General features: G+C 37.5%; 1 protein-coding gene across 1 annotated transcript in view; it reads left to right on the top strand.

The window, feature by feature from the left end:
* The first annotated feature begins 12,209 nt into the window (after positions 1–12,209).
* LOC150057783 (flavin-containing monooxygenase 1) overlaps positions 12,210–18,473 on the top strand; it is a 31,948-nt gene continuing 25,684 nt past the window's right edge. The window contains exon 1 of the mRNA XM_090340462.1: positions 12,210–12,309. The gene's annotated coding sequence lies outside the window, so the exon portion shown is untranslated. The remainder of the gene's footprint in view (positions 12,310–18,473) is intronic.

Raw genomic sequence — 18,473 nt, 5'->3', positions numbered from 1 at the left:
AGGGAAATGTTATTTATATAGAGAAGTGTTGACAGTCATCTAACCATCGGTGAAAACCATCCATATATTGATTTAAAATATAGTCTGGGCTATACCAATTCCAACTGAGTCAGAAGCTTCATGGAGAGACTAGAAATTTGCATTTCTGTGGTATCTCTAGATGATGCTAGTTTAATAACTGATTTTTTAAAAGGAGAAATTGTACCTAATCAGAAGACTATTTTCTTAAAATAATTTAATTTCAGACTTAAACGATGCTTATGTGCAATTTCCTGTCTTCCCAGGTGACTCTTGTTAACCAGAGAATAAAATGGGCAGTAGTGGTGATGGTAGCTTGACAGTAGCAAGTTAGCTTGGGGTCCCCATCAAACCCAGTCAGGAAGGGGTTCAGGTGTGATGAGGATTTGTAATTTTCTTGACATGGAACAGGGCGCAACAATGATAAAGCACTCCTGGAAAATTAACTTTGGGGCTTTTGCATCTTGCCAAAAAGGTAATTCCCATGTTCAAATTCTAACTTATCCAGCATATATTGAGTATCTATTACATGCCATCCCACCTGCAAAGAATTGTAGTAATTTAACATGTAGATACTAAGCACCTCCTTGGCAAAAGACACTGAGCTAAGTTGTGTTATGAATGTCTGCAGCAATCCCAAGTACTATATGCTTGCCAGGAGACTTACAGCAGCTTCATGGCTACTTAATAACAATTAAAGTTCTCAATATAGTTAGATCAATAGAATTTAGTTTTCAAGACTTTCCAGGTCTCGTTTGTAGCCTGCTCTCAATCTGTGTCATGGGTTTTCTGCTGGGATATATTTACAGTGATTCATTCAAACCGCATTCATCCATACTGTCCTTCATTTTCTTCAACTGCTATTGAGAGCCTCACATTCTTACATAAGTGAGAACATTTCATGATATGTCAGGTTTTTTTGTTGTTGTTTTTTTTACTTTCTTCATTAAGGTTTGAAAAAAGCCAGAGCCAGATATTGCAGACCAATTATGTCGACTATCTGGATGAGCTTGCCTTAGAGATAGGAGCAAAGCCAGACATCACCTCTTTCTTGTTCAACGATCTCAAGCTGGCTGTGAAACTCTATTTTGGGCCTTGCAACTCCTATCAGTACTGACTGGTGGGGCCTGGGAAATGGGAAGGTGCCAGGAATGCCATCTTCACACAGAAACAAAGGATACTAAAGCCCTTAAAGACACGGGCTCTAAAACCTTCATCTACCTTCCCATCTTCCTTCCTGCTGAAAATCCTAGGGCTTTTTGCTATTGTTGTTGCCTTCTGTTTCCAACTTCAGTGGTTCTAATCTGTCAGCATAACACTTTTTCAGCTTTCTTACCTTCTTAGTGCCTCTTAAAGAAAAACAAGACTGAAAGAAATAATCTTAAATCAAAATTTTAAAGTTAAAAACACAAAAGGAGGGCCGGGAGTTTGGCCTAGTGGTAGAGTGCTTGCTTAGCATGCACGAATATCCGGGTTCGATTCCTTGGTACCACATACATAGAAAAAAGCTGGAAGTGGTGCTGAAGCTCAAGTGGTAGAGCCTTGAGAAAGTCCAAGGACAGTGCTCAGGCCCTGAGCCCAAACCCAGGACTGGCTAAAAAAAAAAAAAAAGACAAAAGTATTAATTGTAGGGAAATAGGATTAGTTCTACATATAAAACCAAAATTATTTCTTTGCCATTTCACCCTAGCCCTTCCCAAGTCAATAGCACTATCCGCCTTGATCGGGGTTGAGTTATGTAATAAAATAGAATTACAGAATTAGAAGCAGGACCATAGTGTAAATTACCAAATAACTTTAATAATGGTAAGGATTGAAGACTCTTGTGGCCTAGTGGTAGAGTGCTTGTCTAGCATGCATGAAGACCCAGGTTGATTCCTCAGTACCATATACACAGAAAAGCCAGAAGCAGTACTGTGGACCAAGTGGTAGAGCACTAGCCTTGAGAAAGCCAAGAACAGTGCTCAGGACCTGAGTTCAACCCCCAGGACTAACAAAAAAAAAAGTATTGAGAACTCTTGCACAAAGTGCTCAATAGTGATACTGGTATTGGTATTATTATCATTATCATTAATGATTCTGTTATTTAACAGATCTCCAATGTTGTTATTGTCCATTGACTTGGTTAGCGATCCCTCAAAAGTACTGAATTGTAGAGTATGGTGACATATACTTGTAACCTCAGCTCTCAGGAGGACTGGACTCCATAGTGAAACCTTGTCTCAAAAAACAATCAAAACCATTGTAGGGCCTTATCACTACACAAAATAATGCTTATATAAATAACAAATAAGCTAAGAAAATCTCATTGATAAGCAAATAAGCTAGGATAATAGTTACATTTCTTATATTTTTTGGCAGAAATGAATATAAATAAGACTGTAAGTAATCCTGCCATACATAGTTAGCTAAAAGTCATGTAGAGGGCTGGGAGTTTGGCCTAGTGGTAGAGTGTTTGTTTGCCTGGCATGCTCAAAGACCCGGGTTCAATTCCTTGGTAACACATACATAGAAAAAAGCCAGAAGTGATGATGAGACTCAAGTGGTAGAGCTCTAGCCTTGAGAAAGTCCAAGGACAGTGCTCAGGCCCTGAGCTCAAGCTCAGGACTGGCAAAAAAAAAATGACATGTAGATACATACCACCTGTGCATACCTATAATATATGAAGTGCTTATCATAGGCTAGATACAGTGTATGCATCATACATATTATTTTATTTGTTTCCCACAACAATTCTGGAGACATATATCTGTGATACCCATTTTACAGATGATAAACTTGAGATTCAGAACAGTTGTATAACATGTGTAAGATCACACATCTAATCCTAGATGGAGCTCAAATTGGAGCTCAGGATTGATAGTCTCTAGACCTGAAAGTTATAACTTCACCTATAGTACGCTTACTTAGAACACACCCACTATAAATAAAGTACTTACTAAGAGTTTATTTGTTTTAGCACATGTTAGTTTTGAAGAATCTTTACATGGAAAATGGCATTCTTCTAGCAAATATGATCTAATTGATTTTATCCACAGTACTTGGTTTATGTTTTAGCTAGGACAAAAAAAATTCATTTGAAGGAAATTACAGTGAAAGATATCTAGGTATTAACACTTAAGATAACTATCAAGTAACTAAACGTGTGAGCCACCATCTATAATTTTAGTACCTGGCAAGATTGAGTCAATAAGATTGTGAGTTTCAGGCCAACCTGGGTTATATACAGAGCCCCAGGCTAGATTGGGCAGTATACTGAGAGTCTGTTTCAACAACAACACTGAAAGATAATTATGGACATTCTGGAAAAATAAAATGAGGAAGACCAGTATTACCTAGCAAGTCAATGAAACATTATAATCAATGGGCCTGGTATCTATCACTAACCTTACAGAAAATCAAGCCAAGAAGCTAAACCAAATGTTTATTTTACCTATCTGATAAAAGGAAGCATATCAGTTAGGGGAGACAAACAACAGACTAAACAAAGATACAAGCAATCCAATGTCCATAAAAGCAACATAGCAAACATTCAGATAAGCTGTTTCCAGGAGCTGGTCTTTGAGAGACAAGCTGCACTGGTTTGGGAATCCAGACCAAAACCCCTAAAGAGGCCAAAAGTCCAGGGCGTTCATCACTGAGGCAGATTTTTCTTCAGGTTTTCAAACCTTTGTGAGTATCATTTTTAACTTTAGCCTGAGTTTCTCCCTCAACACGCTAGAACAATCTGATGGATATCTCCACCAGGGAGAACTTTTCTTTAATGTTCATTGAAATTAATACCAGTTTGTTCCATTTACACTCAGTTCTTCCATTTAAAAAGTTCCTTTATAAAAGGGCTATCAAGGTGTGAGATGTAATGCACCTACTATCTTGTGAATATAACTGTAACCCCTCTATACATTACAATAAAAATTTCCTATAAACTCACAAATATGTATATGGATTTAGTTCTTGATTTAAATAAATACTCTGGCAAATATTAAGGACTGTTTACAATTTACTGTATCATTAATAATTTTTGAAATCATCAAGCCCTTATAGCAAAAGTCAGGAAATTACTTACTGTCTGTGGACCAAATCCAGCCTACCATCTGTTTTTGTAAATAAGTTCATTGGCCACACCCACTTAACCATCTGTGCTACAATGGTAGAGCTGAGTGTTGGAAGTAGAAACCCTGTGGCACATACAGCTTAAAACATCTACCATCTGAGCCTTTTAGAATGGTTTTCCTCTCATACCATCTGCAGAATATTGTTCTGATGGCTTCTCATGACTTGCTTCCTGGTCTCTGGTACTAGAGACTGAGGGACACTTATTAGGTTAATGGTAAACTGGTGGAAAGAAAGGGCATCATTTTCTTAGCTTTCGACTAATTTTGTGTGTTATCCCTTTTCTTTCATGCAGTCTTCATGGACTGTTGTCATCATTCCAAAAGATCTCGTGATCTATTTTGATCTCTGTAAGAACCACAAAACGTATAGCAGAAAAATGAAAGGCTCCTAATCTGGAAATCAAAGTTTACTACTATTGAACTCAATATCCAGTGAGGTCTCTGAATGGAGAAGGAAGTGCGGAAGAAGCTTCATGAAATCTAGAGGCACAGAGAGTTTGACCTAGTGGTAGAATGCTTGCCTACCACACACCAAGACCTGGGTTTGATTCCTCAGTATCCCATACACAGAAAAAAGCCAGAAGTAGTGCTGTAGCTCAAGTGGTAGAGCCCTAGCCTTGAGAAAAACCCAAGGATAGTGCCCAGGCCCTGAGCCCAAGCCCAGAACTGGCAAAAACAAAAGAGAAAGAAAGGAAGGAAAGAAGGAAGGAAGGAAGGAAGGAAGGAAGGAAGGAAGGAAGGAAGGAAGGAAGGAAGGAAGGAAGGAAGGAAGATAGAAAGAAAGAAACCTGGAAAACAATTTACATAATGGCAGTACTGAGATGTGATTTGTCAACAGTGACTGGGATGGAAATATAAGAAATTCTGCCAATAAGACTTAGAATGGCTGAGTGAATGAAAACTTGAGGCCAGACCATGGGGTGATTCTAAGAAACTTAGTTCACTCATCAATGTCCCCAGTGTCTGTAATAAAGAATGTAATCCAGACATAGAGATACCTAGATTACATAGTATCCTTTATTATACTAGCTGGAATCTGCCTATAAACCTACAATTAATTGTTAAGAAAATGTTAAAACTCCCACCAGGATATCATAAATTGTGACCGTCTCTCACATTACATACAGTGAGAGGATATGCTTAGAGAGGAATCTAAGTCACAATACCCTTTTGCATCTGAATGTAATAAAACAATAATTATAGAAATAAACTCCAGGAAATGGAAACAAAAAAAGAAAGAAAGAGAATCATTTAAGGTAAAGTTATTATTAAATATAGATATAGCCTGGAAAATTTTACAAATCACTTAAAATATCCACCCAAATATTGGGATACTTTTATAAAAACATGAATGATTTATGCTCTCACAAAGCATGAGGCAAGTGCCTCATTCAGAGCATTGTTTCTCTGACTCTAGGTATGTCCTAACATAAAACTACCCCAGGTCAGACATACTGTCTGGGATCACTTGATTCAAATTATGATGCACAGAATAACTCTGAAGCTTATTGGCAGAAGCTCCTTCATGTAAATGAAGCAGTAACCCAGACTGGCCAAATCATTCTCTGCTGCAGCCTGCAGAGATAAATCAATCTAGCCCGTCAAAATTCCTGTGCACGTTAAATTTAGGAACTACTAATAGACCTCTCTCTCTCTCTCTCTCTCTCTCTCTCTCTCTCTCTCTCTCTCTCTCTCTCTCTCTCTCTCTCTCTCTCTCTCTCTCTCCTCTCTTCCTCTCTCCCTCTCTCCCTCTCCCTCTCTCAATTTCGCTCTCTCTCTTCCTCCCCCTCCTTCTCTTTCTCTCAAAAAAACCTGCTTTCAGGGATTATTCCATGAAATTTTCCTTTCCTCAGGGTCAAATTCCTTCCTGTGTTTGGCTTTGATACTTCCTGCTACAGTTTACAATGTTTGCTTTTCCATAAGAGATGTTAGCAGATATCTCTTCAGAGTTCTCTTTGCTAACCTGGCATTTTAACTCTCTTCTCTCTGTGCTACTTCCTTTATTTTCTCTATTCAAAGACAAACATGGTACATTTGTTCTATAGAGGAAAAAATCAAATATATTTTCAGTAATATTCAAAGCAATGATCTGTTATAAAATTATAAGCAATACTTACAACTAATAACAATGTTTTTTTAAAAAACTGAGCCCAGAGAAAATTATTTCCTTTAAACCAGGGAAGGGGCTGTTACTGAGGCTAAGGTTTATAGGGCTCTCCCCAGGAAGCAGAATGTGCTCATGCATTCTATCCTAGACCCAGGGAACCCATCTCTGAAACTACTAGAAGACTTCTGATATTCACTTCTACTTCCTCCAGGCCATATGCCAAAGTGAGGTGAAACATGTAAGTAAGTGTTCTGAAATTCAGGGCAACAGCTGGGTGCAAGAAAATAGGGACAGAGAACAGAAGAGGGTACTAGTCATCAACCCACAATGCAAGTCTGATCCTGCAAGGAGAGAGAAGGAAGAAAAGCTGGGTAGAAACGGTTTTGACTTTTGCGTGATGTAAAGAAAACCCAGCAGAGTCACTGAGGAGTCATCCAGCCCACAGAGAACGCAGAAGGGCAGCTACTTCTCCCATCATCAATCCACACAAGTCATTGGAAGGACTGGCTGTTCTACTCCCGTGGATGAAAAGTCTGCTTTGAAATCTTATGTCTTAATGCTGTAATTCAGTGTGCATTGGTATACGCTGTATATTCTGGGGGAAGGATTGTATTTATAAATGATAAAGACTTTTATTTTTAGATATACTTTCGACTGCTGGTCAGGAGAAAATGATTGTGAAGATCATCTAGTTTTCTTTTTTTATCTTCAGGTTGTTTTTTTAACTTTTAGCATAATATACCTAGAAAAAGTACTAAAAGCTGCCAGATATTACTTATAATTCAACCTTACTTAATTACATCTAATTCTAACCACCCATCTATGTATCAGTTAGAGCACATGGATTCCTGAAGTTATATAACTTGTAAGTAGGCCCTTATTTTATGGCCAGAACCTTCCTGATCTCAAGCCTGTGGTAAATGAGTTTAAAAGCCATTAAATTATCATGCATTATCTCTGTGTCTTCTGATGACTGTCTTATATACAAGAGGGAATAACAGGTTAGTCAGTTTTGTTTCCTTTCTATTCACAAAAGATTAAGATGACTTTTAGTAGTACCAAAATGTTGACAAAAAACAAATTTTCAAAGAAAATTAAAAAGGTAGTTTCATGTGAGTGTGTCTGGTAGCATAGGAAAATGTATTGATTTCTATTTTAATCAACATTGTCTTAATTTAGATATGAAGTTATCTAAGAAGAGAGGCTGAATTTATGTGGGAGAAATAGCTACACTACAGCCTAGAGAGAGAAAAGCAAGTGTTTGAGAGACCTGGATTTGGACAAAGAAATTGATTCTTCAAGAGCAAAGAGAGGAGAGTGATTTTAAAAGGAAACAAAAGAAAATAAGAAAAATGAAGAAGAAAGCCAGTGGAGTGGCAGAACACTGTATAGGGGGCAATGAGGCCTCTCCCTGTGGCACTCTGATAGTCAGTTAAGTTATTAAACACAAGAAACATTTGGGGAAAGTAGGCTAGAGGAGAAGTCAAGCTCCACACTTACATTGATTTGGGCCAGAACACACAGCACCGTCAGAGGTCAATGCAGAGTAGAGAAGACCACAGAAAAGTCATAGGAGAGTTTGTGGGAATGAAAAAATGTGTCTAGGAACAGGAAGATGCCAGCTGTTATCCAAATTTTATATATATATATACCTATATGTATATATACATATATATACATGTATACATATATATATATATATATCAAGATACCAAACCTTAAGCAAGTTTTATAGAAGAGTCTATCTCATGGTAAAACTCAGATTTTCACAAGCAAGCACATGATCAGCAATTTATTCATTCATTTAAGTTATTAAGCACTCTTGTGGTATGTCATGTACTGTGCTATGCCTGGTGGTATTAAGACAAACAAAGCAAAGCAAATGCAAATTTTCAGAATAATGAATGAAATTCTATAGCATGTACCAAGAATTTCTACAAATACTATCTCATCTACATCTCTTATGACAGTGTGTGTTAGGTAATATAAGGATGATTATCCCATTTTTTACACAGCAATATTAAGGAGCCCTGATTATAGATCAATATCCTCCTGCTGCATTCTCAACTACACAACACTAATCTACATACTCTTTATACTACAGTAAATAAACTCTGTAAATATTCCTCACTAATGTTAAACTTATAAACATTCTGGTAGAGAAAAGAAATATTTCAAGTACAATAACTGGTCTCAGTTGACTTATATTCCCTCCATATCCTTCCCAATGCTTCTATTCCAAATATTTGTTCAAAAGACAGAAAGAAAGAAAAAGAAAGGAAGGAATGAAGGAACGAAGAGGTAAAGAGAAACAACTAAACATGTACGAGATTTATGTGATAATCTCATTAGGAACATATATTTTCAAAATAAGGTGTTCTCTGTGGAAGTCCCTGAGAAGGAGGGAGTTGTGTTTGTTGTGCAGAAAGAAAGAAAATATTTGCACTTGTCTAATTTTCAACCAGGACTAAAACTGAAGTCTATGTTCTCTTTCAGCTATAAATTCTAAAGCTCTAGATATGAATTTTTAAAAAGAAGAAATGAAATGCGATGTAAGATAATTTAAAAGTGCAAATAAAAAATCCAGGAAACATCTTTCTAGGATTTCAATAAATAAGGGCTAGGTATGATGCATTAATAAGCAATCTTCAAGTCCCAATACCTTGAAATAATGCAGGTCATATTTCTATGATGTAGGTCCATAGTGACAGGATCTTTCTAGTCATCCAGGATCCCAGGATAACAGAATGACCTTCTTAAAAGTACTGATTGCCATATAGAAGGAAAAGGAAATCCTGTAAGATCTATACCGACAATTTAATGCTTTGTTTCAGAAAAGACAGGCTACTTTAGCTCATAATTTTTTAAACGGATTCCTTACATGTTCTCAGTGAACCACTAGGGGGCCTGTTCATGAAAGACCCAAAGTCTGTATTCCCTAAGGAATATTATTGTCTATAAATCGGTCTTTTTACCACCTTCATCTCCTTGAACAAAGGGCAAAAGAGTTTTCTTTACCCTGACCCTAAAGTGCAACAAATTAACAATAATCCCTAAAAAATGAATGAAAGTAAAAGTGATACTGTAATTGAACATTCTTCACATTTTGTATTACTATAAACATTTCAATAATTATAGTAAATGAGATAATATAGTGAAGTGATCATGTTCTGCTCAGTCAACACTTTAAATTCTTTTGCTACCCCATACATTAGTATTATGGCTTTACCAGGATCCAGGTGTAGTAGGAGAGGAGATAACTTTCCAAGTGTCTCTGACTCAAATTCAAACGTATTCTAGTTTTAAAAACATACTTTATTGGGGCCGGGAGTTTGGCCTAGTGGTAGAGTGCTTGCCTAGCATGCATGAAAACCTGGGTTCGATTCCTCGGTACCACATAAATAGAAAAACCCTGGAAGTGGTATTGTGGCTCAAGTGGTAGGGCTGTAGCCTTGAGAAAATCCAGGGACAGTGCTTAGACCCTGAGCTGAAGCCCAGGTCTGGCAAAAGAAAAAAAATCATACTTTATGGACAATGTAATCCCTTTCATTCCTCCCACCCAAGTCCCCCTTTACACACACACACACACACACACACACACACACACACACGTTATATAGGTCATTTTCAACATCGTGTCTAATGAGTAGCACTGCGGTATTTGTTTATCTTTGTCCCTCCGTTTCTGTTCCCCCTCCTTTGCCTGCCAAAGATAAAAGAACAAACAAGACAAACAAAAAAGAACACAAAAACTGTAACAAAGAGAAGAAAAACTTCTTTTTTTTGCTTTTTTGGGGGTTTTTTGCATTTTTTATTGTAATTAGTAAAAGGATTACGTGATATTTGCCAGATAGAAGGTGCATTAATTCACATACATTGATACCCTTTCACATGTCTTGGTACCCATTTCCCTCCCCCCCACACCCCCACCCGTCTAAGAAAAACTTCTTAATTCTATTTCCTGGTGTTCATTTCAATAAATATTATTTTTTATGATCAGATGAAATATATCTATTGCACCTTTGTGATCCTCTCCTAAAAATATCTTCCTTTGGTCTCACTCTGTGTGAATGCCTAGAGACCTGCATAATTTTTTTATGTCCCAGTGTTGGTTTTTTTCTTTTACCACCCACAATGTTTACTTGTAGTTTTATAGCCACGATCTAGTTACCACAAATGAGAGAAACATTGCAACCTGTTTCTTTGGGTCTGGCTTACTTAGCTTAACATAATTTTTCCAAGTCTTTCCATTTCCTTACAAAATGTACTCTTTATCTCATTTACGTAACTGTAACCACTCTGTATAAAAGTTCAACAAAAACAATAAATAAATATACAAATGCAAAACTAAAGAATTACAATAAAAATAAAAGATCATGGGATTATAATTAAGTAAATTCAAATTATAGTTACTTAGTGTCACTATTCACTTTTTTCTGTGATTAATAGAATGATGTAGCTAGTAGCTACAATGGCAGAAAAAACATACAACCTTGTTTCACTGGAAAAAAAATAATCACTCTCTGTAGTCTTGAAGGTTTCTTTATGGCTAAATATTGAGTTTGAAGTCATTCAAAATACTATCATCTTCATAATTACCAGAACATAGTTGAATTCAAAGAACTAACAATGCTATCTTCTTGCTAAGAAATAAGAAATAAGAAATAAGGGAAAAAAGAAAAAGAGAGAGAGAGAAATAAGGCCAGAGGTGAGCCAAAATGAGGATGGCAACATACTCTGTGATTCATGAAGCCCTCTAGATGCAGGCCAAAAGCAAAACCTCCATCTCTGTTGAGGCCCCCACTATCTCCTAGAGTTTGCTCTTAGTACCTGTGGGACACATTTCCATATTATCCAACATTTACCAACTACCTGACCTGGCAAGGACATCACCACCATCATTAACAACACCGATGCCATCACAGTGTTTTCTACATCCAAGGCTCTTGACATGAAAATTACCTCATCTAATCTCACCACAACTACTTGAAGTCCGCCTCATTATGTCCACCTTAAGTTGAAGAAAACGCAATTGAGAAAATTCAATGAGAAAAATCAAATGAATTTTTCCAAGACTGCTCTGATATAATACTTTAACCCAGTAAATGGGTTTTCAAAAGCTGTGCTTAAATGAACTTTAAGACTGGGGCTGGGGAAGGGTCGGGGAGACACTTGGTGGGAAGGGAAAACAGGAGAAGAGGATGGAAGGGGTCAGTGTTCACTAACAAATATACTCACAGCCAGCTGTGAGCTGGTGGCTCATGTCTATAATCCTGAGATCTGAGGATCCTGGTTCAAAACCAGCCTGGGCAGAAAAGTCCATAAAACTATTATCTCCAATGAACTACCAAAAAACAGGAAGTGACGCTGTGGCTCAAGGTGTACAGCAATAGCCTTGAGCTGAAAAGCTCAGGGACAGCTCCTAAGCCCAGTGTTCAAGACCCATGACAAACAAAAGAAGAAGAAGAAGAAGAAGAAGAAGAAGAAGAAGAAGAAGAAGAAGAAGAAGAAGAAGAAGAAGAAGAAGAAGAAGAAGAAGAAGAAGAAGAAGAAATAAATATACTCATTACCTTCTTTATGTAACTGTAATGCCTCTGTAGATCACCTTTACTATATCTGTCTTACATTTCCCAAATTCCTGAGCAGTCCTCTGAACTTCAATGAGTTTTAAATTTCAAATTTACTAATCCAGCTAATATAAATCATTGAATATAAAACATTTCTTTTTAACTATGAAATGGAAGAAACCATCACAGCTGTTAACATAATTGTTCTGTTTTATTCTTGTCCCTTCAAAGAGTAAAATAGGTAAACACTGGGAATGTCCCTGGGGCTCCCCCTAAGTGACCCTATCTTTTGCAGACAGAAGAATGAGTTTAAAGTACATATCACCAGTGTTTGTCTTGGCATATCACTGCTGGGATCAACCAAGCAGAAATATAAACAACAGCTAACACTGGGCTAAAAAATTCTGCATAGCATTTCTTATCGCTTAGACTGGCTCCTAGAGACTAGATTTTTGCTTGATCCAGAATCTCAACTGAGGAAGAGCTATTGGCACCAGACATTGTAAGTATATAAAGTAAGTAACCAGATATAATCTCTGGTTGCTTTTGGATGAGGAAGGTAGGGCTGGAACTTTTCCTGTTTTGCTATTGTGCTTTGAGACAGAATCATTTCACCAGAACACAGGCTCCCTTTGCCCACGATCCTGGAAAAGCTATACAGACACTACTTGCTCCAAAGTATGAAGCAAATGAGATATCTCAAGTGAGATATTTTTGAGTCTTCTGTGTATACTAGTAAGTACGCTGCTGGGTAAATTATTTAGCTGAGTTAAAGGAAAAAAAAACAAAACATGGATTTCTAATGCAGGGAACTTAGTTATTTTCCTTACATGTTTCCATCAGTAATTTCTATCATAGTTTTGAGACAATAGCTGGGGAGACTTGTCAATCACGTGTTGATATTTGGTCTAATTACAAACCAAGAAGCAAGGATCCTTGAGACTTGATAATCGGTGTTGACCTCTCTGAATTGTTCTGTTCTTAGAAATGTTTCATGCTCCATTCTATGTGTCAAAGTGAAACGTTCTTGATTTTTAAGCTATTGTTGGGGGTTTTTGTCAATCTCCACTTCTAACTAAATGCATATTATGCTAAATATGAATTTGCAGATGATTTCTAAATAGCCTGTTCAATTATATCTGTATTTTATCAGTGGAAGAATTTAGTCTTAGTGCCTAGTTACTTAGATTCCCCTATGTTCTAGAGAACCTGATATGACCTTGTAACTGGCAGTATTTGTGTAAAACAGTAGTTGTTTGAAACAGACTTGAGGAAGTAAGCTGTCATTAGAGGCTACAATCCCAAAGTCTGGTCCTTCTCTACCTCAGGCCTGCCTAGCTATGCACCAGTTTGTAAATACTAACTGGACATCATACACACACACACACACACACACACACACACACACACACACACACACACACACACACTACCATCCATCTGAATCTTACATCTGATTATACCTTAAAGGCCATGGCCAAATTAAGTATATACTGTCATATCATTATATAATCTAGGACCACCAGTATTCTGCCAATGGTGCCATTTTTATAATGCAACTTTAACAGAAAAATTAGCGATGCCAGGGTAAACTAGTCTGGAGGAGTGCAGGTACATGCATTCTTGAGAGACAGACAGACAGACAGACAGACAGACAGAGAACCTAACACAATCACACAGCATGGTACTAAACTCTATGCTCTGATCTTACCTGAACTTTTCTTTCAAATCACACACAGCCTTGATGTTCTATTTCTTGTCCTATATCCTTATTCCTGATATGAAATGTCTTAATGCTTCTTGAGTATACTCGATACTATGGGTTAAGCATTTAGTTGGCTATTTTTTAATTTCTTATAAACAAACACTTATAAATTTATAATTAGTTAATTAACAGCATATCCAACAGCACCAATGAAGACACCATCCTACCTAATACAGAGGTGAGCTATACTAGCAACTGTTAAACTCTGGTTGATCCATCCATTGCTGGGCTCACACTGATCTGACACGAATAGATAGTCTCCAGGTTAAAAAAAAAGAAATTCTCAGAAAGAAAAGACACTTGTCTAGAGTTTCCCAAATTTGTTCTGTTAGAAGGGCCCTTACTATGCAAATCCTTTCTTCACACTGTCTCTATACCATAATTCCTCTTGTTAAGTAGTTAGGTTTAATTAACCAAATTAGTATGTATATTCTAAACGTGTTGTTTGAACAAATAGTGAAGAGAATGAAAGAAAAAATATTTGTATTTTTCCTTAATCATAAGTATGCTATCATTGGATTCATGTGTTTGATGAGCATTGATCGACTTTTCAAATCTTGAAACTGGAGAAGACATGACCTCCTCATTTCTTCCCCCTCCCCAACCTTAATTTTCTTGTAGCAATTGCCCAACCAAATGGAATACTGTCAATCACATGCTAACACTGTCAGATGCCTTTAATGCTGAGTGCTCAACAGAACAAATGCCACTACACTTTCCTCAAAATGTTCAGTTCTCTCAGGCACTCTGTGGTTTGGAAATGAAACCCCTAACCTCAGCTTTCATCTCTCCTATGTTATCTTAATAGATTGAAGGCACCAATTAATATGACTTTGGTAAACTGCATATTTGCATTTTACTTCTTTGAAGTAGAGAGCACTGAATTCGATCCAGGGGAAGGGCGGTGGACATTGTAACTTGTAACCTTCTGGTTAAAAATTAGTAAATCTTGGGCAACTGAGAGTGACGTTCCAACTCATTGCACAATTTTATGTAGTTTAAAGTACTTTATTTGCTTTTTGTTATAAATTTACCTTTCGTGACAGATTTATTTATTTATATTTTTAATCCATTGGATTTTTTTCTTTCACATATAGTTAGAATTAACAAAGATTTTTGTCACTTAAAAAATGATAGATTTCCAGTAGAAACCTTGGGCTCTCCTAGAAGAGATTTACAATAGAACAAAATCTAGAGACATTAGGCCAAATAGTATGACACTAAATGTAAGGACCTCCAGGATAAGGAAACAAAAGCCATAGAATGAATGAGCTCAGGGCCTGAGCACTGTCCTTGGAGTTTCTTAAGACTGGAGCTCTACCACTTGAGCCTCAGCACTACTTCCGGCTTTTTTCTATGTATGTGGTACCGAGGAATAGAACCCGGGTCTTCGTGCATGCTAGGCAAGCACTTTAACCACTAGGCCAAACTCCCGGCCCTTAACTTTCTTTTTATTAATTTTCTAGTTATTGTAAAGGTGGCTATAGTCAGATACTGAGTACGAAATGAAGGGTTAAGTCAGGTAATTAATACATTTCTTTTGGAACAGTGTCACCTTTTCCCTCGTTTTCTCCCAATTTTGCCCTTTTGAACCCCCTCCCCCCTCAAGTTGTACAGTTCATTTTCAACATAGTGTCTAGTGAGTACCACTGCTGAATTACTTCATCCTTTGTCATACCATTTCTGTGCCCCCCTGATCCTCCCCCAAACAGATAAACTTACATACAAGACAAAATGTACACTTTAATTTTCTGTTAAAAATATTTTTTAGGGCCTAGTGGTAGAGTGCTCACTTAGCATGCATGAAGCCCTGGGTTCCATTCCTTGTTACCACATATACAGAAAAAGCCAGAAGTGATGTTGTGGCTCAAGTACTAGCCTTGATAAAGCTCAAGGACAATGCCCAGGCCCCGAGTTCAAACTCCAGAACTGGCAAAAAAAAATGATGATTATAATAATTTTAGGTTATTTTTTTAGTTATCCCCAGTGGCAATGAAACCAAATATTCCATAACTTTGGAAAGAAGCCTAAAATTGTTAAGGCAAATAATTACAGAAAACTCTTGGAAGGATTTGAAAATAGCATCTGCAGAAGGGGAAGTAGCATACCTTAAGTACAGTGCTAAGCTTCTTATACATTAGTTGACAATAGCTTACAATGTCTGAAACCAGTTATATGTCTAGTTTCATATTATAGAGAAGGAAACTCTGACACAGAAATTTTAAATTACTAGCTCAAAATATGTCCATGATAATGAACCAGCTCTGAACTTCAAACCCAGGAATCCAGCTCATAAATGCCTAAAAGCTTACCTAATTCATGTAAGGAAAGATTTCTATGTAATATACAATCAATAAGATGTCATTCTGAGACAGAACTATCTGGTTGCCTCAATATATTCCCCAAGTATTTTTAATTAAAATCATTGACGATAATGGATTAATTCACATTACCTAATAAGAAATCAACTCATCATCAACTATTATTGCAACAACTATTACCGCTCGAGCACTGCTTCTAGTAGTGCTTCTAGAAGATGCACTGAAGAAAATGTACTACTTTGGGGAAGCATACAACCTCAGGCTGTGATCAAGTTAATTGACAGTACAATGCAGCTCACTCCTGTGAGCAACATGCTGTAGTTGCTCCAGGAGACAAAGAAAGGCAAGCACCCAAAAAACAAGAAGCCCTGACTGTCAGTCCACTTTTTCCATCTCTGTGCTTGCTGAAGTCTTACCCATTCACATCATATCCCTCTCTCTTGCTTTCCTACCACCCGAAAGTCAGTGTTAACATCTCCTTCATGCCTTTGCTGTAGATTGTACATAGGCATACCGTGGTCTTAGTGCTTTCTACAAATCTCATCATTCTTTTTTAATTTTTGAATTTGATTTGGCTACCAGACTGATTACTACCCTAGAGAAAGCTATTAGCCTACCTCTACTGCCGCCACTACCACCTTCCACACGGCCATTGCTCCACTATCTGCTTACATCATTCTTTCTTCATGTACCAGCTTAGCCGGATACACTAATGATAAAGATCAAAAGTCATCCAGAGAAGGCCTTTTCAGGGCAGCCTTTTATCAGGCCTAATGCTCTAACGAGAGGGCAACATAGAAAAGTTTCTCTTGCCTGCCTCATTCTTGACAACCTGCTTCTAAAACAGATAGGAGATGTGACAAGGGATCCAGACCAATCACACAGTCCCTCTGCAAATGAAGGACTGTGTTTGCACCAATCATAAGCCTCCTTCTAGCCTGGATGAAAATGGCTTCAGACTTGAAAAAAAAACTTATGAAATGAAGTAAGCCAGACCCAGAGGAGCATAGGCCCCCTGGCTTCCCTCATTTGTAATAATTAGTACACATCTAGGATTCTCCTAGCAGAGGATCACGGGACCTTAAAACCTATGTACATATGGTCATACAGGATAAGACTAAATGAAATGAACTCTAGGTTATGGAAACAAGAAGTTTGTTTTTATGATTGATGTTGTTAATGTATTATGTGAAGTTATTTCTTTTCTATTTTTTTTCACTATGGTTGATCTCATAAGGTTACTGTATCTGACTTTGTTACCTAGTATCCTGTATATACACTTATTGTTTAATTAAAATAGGGAAGGGGGAAACAAGATAATTGGGAGGAGTGGGAAGAAGGGAAAGGGGGACAGAAACATGAGAAGTAACATACCCATTACCTGCTTAATGTTAACTGTAACTACTCTATACAGTATTCAGAAAATAAAATACAATAAAAAGAAAAAAAAACAAAATGTCTTCAGGACAAGCAAGATCATACAGTGCTTCCCCAAAGCTTGTGATGGCAAATAAAGTATCAGCTCAACTTATTGAAACAGCACAAGTTATGGACCAATGCCTTCTATAGCCAACATAGCGCTTCAGTAGCAAGCAGTTTCACTTGCTATGGCGCTTCCTCAAGGCATCTATAGAATGTTAAAGCAGCTGGGTAAATATGAGGGAAGTCCAGCTGGCTACAAAGCTTCTGAGGTACAAGGGATGGTCAGACAACTGTGAATTAGAGAGGCAAACTGTTCCATGCTAACTTATTTAAAGGAAAAATAAGTAATAAGAGCTTACCATGATCATCAATTAAGATAGATGAGAGACAGACAGACACATAGACAGATAGGCACACACACACACACACACACACACACACACACACACACACACACACAAGAACATACCTTGGTGGAATTCAAGGCCTCAAATCGGGATGCTCTACCACTCAAGCTATACCTCCAGCTTTGTTCTCAGCTGTAGTTATTTTTCAGTCTCACATTAATTTTCCCAAGACCAATCTCAGACTACAATCCTCATACCTACAGCCTCTTATGTACCTAGGATCACAAGTATGTTCTATCACACCCACTTTAGTCAGTTTAGTCTGTTCAAATGGAATCTTGCTATTTTTTTTGGCTGGGCTGGCCTGGAATTGAGAACTTCCTACTGTTTCTCAAGTGGCTGTGATAATAAACACGGATCACTATAATCGACCAAGTATTTAAAATGTTCTAACAATTCTTAATTCCTGTCCCGGTGCCCCCAAAAGGAGGAGAATCCATCTTATCATCTCTAGGTCCTTGGATTAAAAGGCACTGTTTATATGCTTTTCCTTTTCCTCCTTACTGAACCAGATTATGTGCTTTCTAGTCATTAAGTTTATATCTGATACTACAACATCCTAGACAAAGAAATATCCAAAACTGATCCTTGTTATGTCAGAGTCCATCCATCTGGCTTGAGCATCTTCTCTGGACCCAACAGGAGGTGACTATGCCTCACTCTCTCCAGAAGCATCATGCTTCCTCGGCTGACCTGCTCTCCAGTTTCAGTGAAGCCACACCAGGGGAATTACCTCACTCTCCTTAACCCA

Source organism: Megascapheus bottae, chromosome 10 (assembly GCF_031878675.1).
Source record: "Megascapheus bottae isolate mThoBot1 chromosome 10, mThoBot2.hap1, whole genome shotgun sequence".
NCBI lineage: Eukaryota > Metazoa > Chordata > Mammalia > Rodentia > Geomyidae > Megascapheus > Megascapheus bottae.
This window is presented reverse-complemented; position numbering and strand designations above follow the sequence as displayed.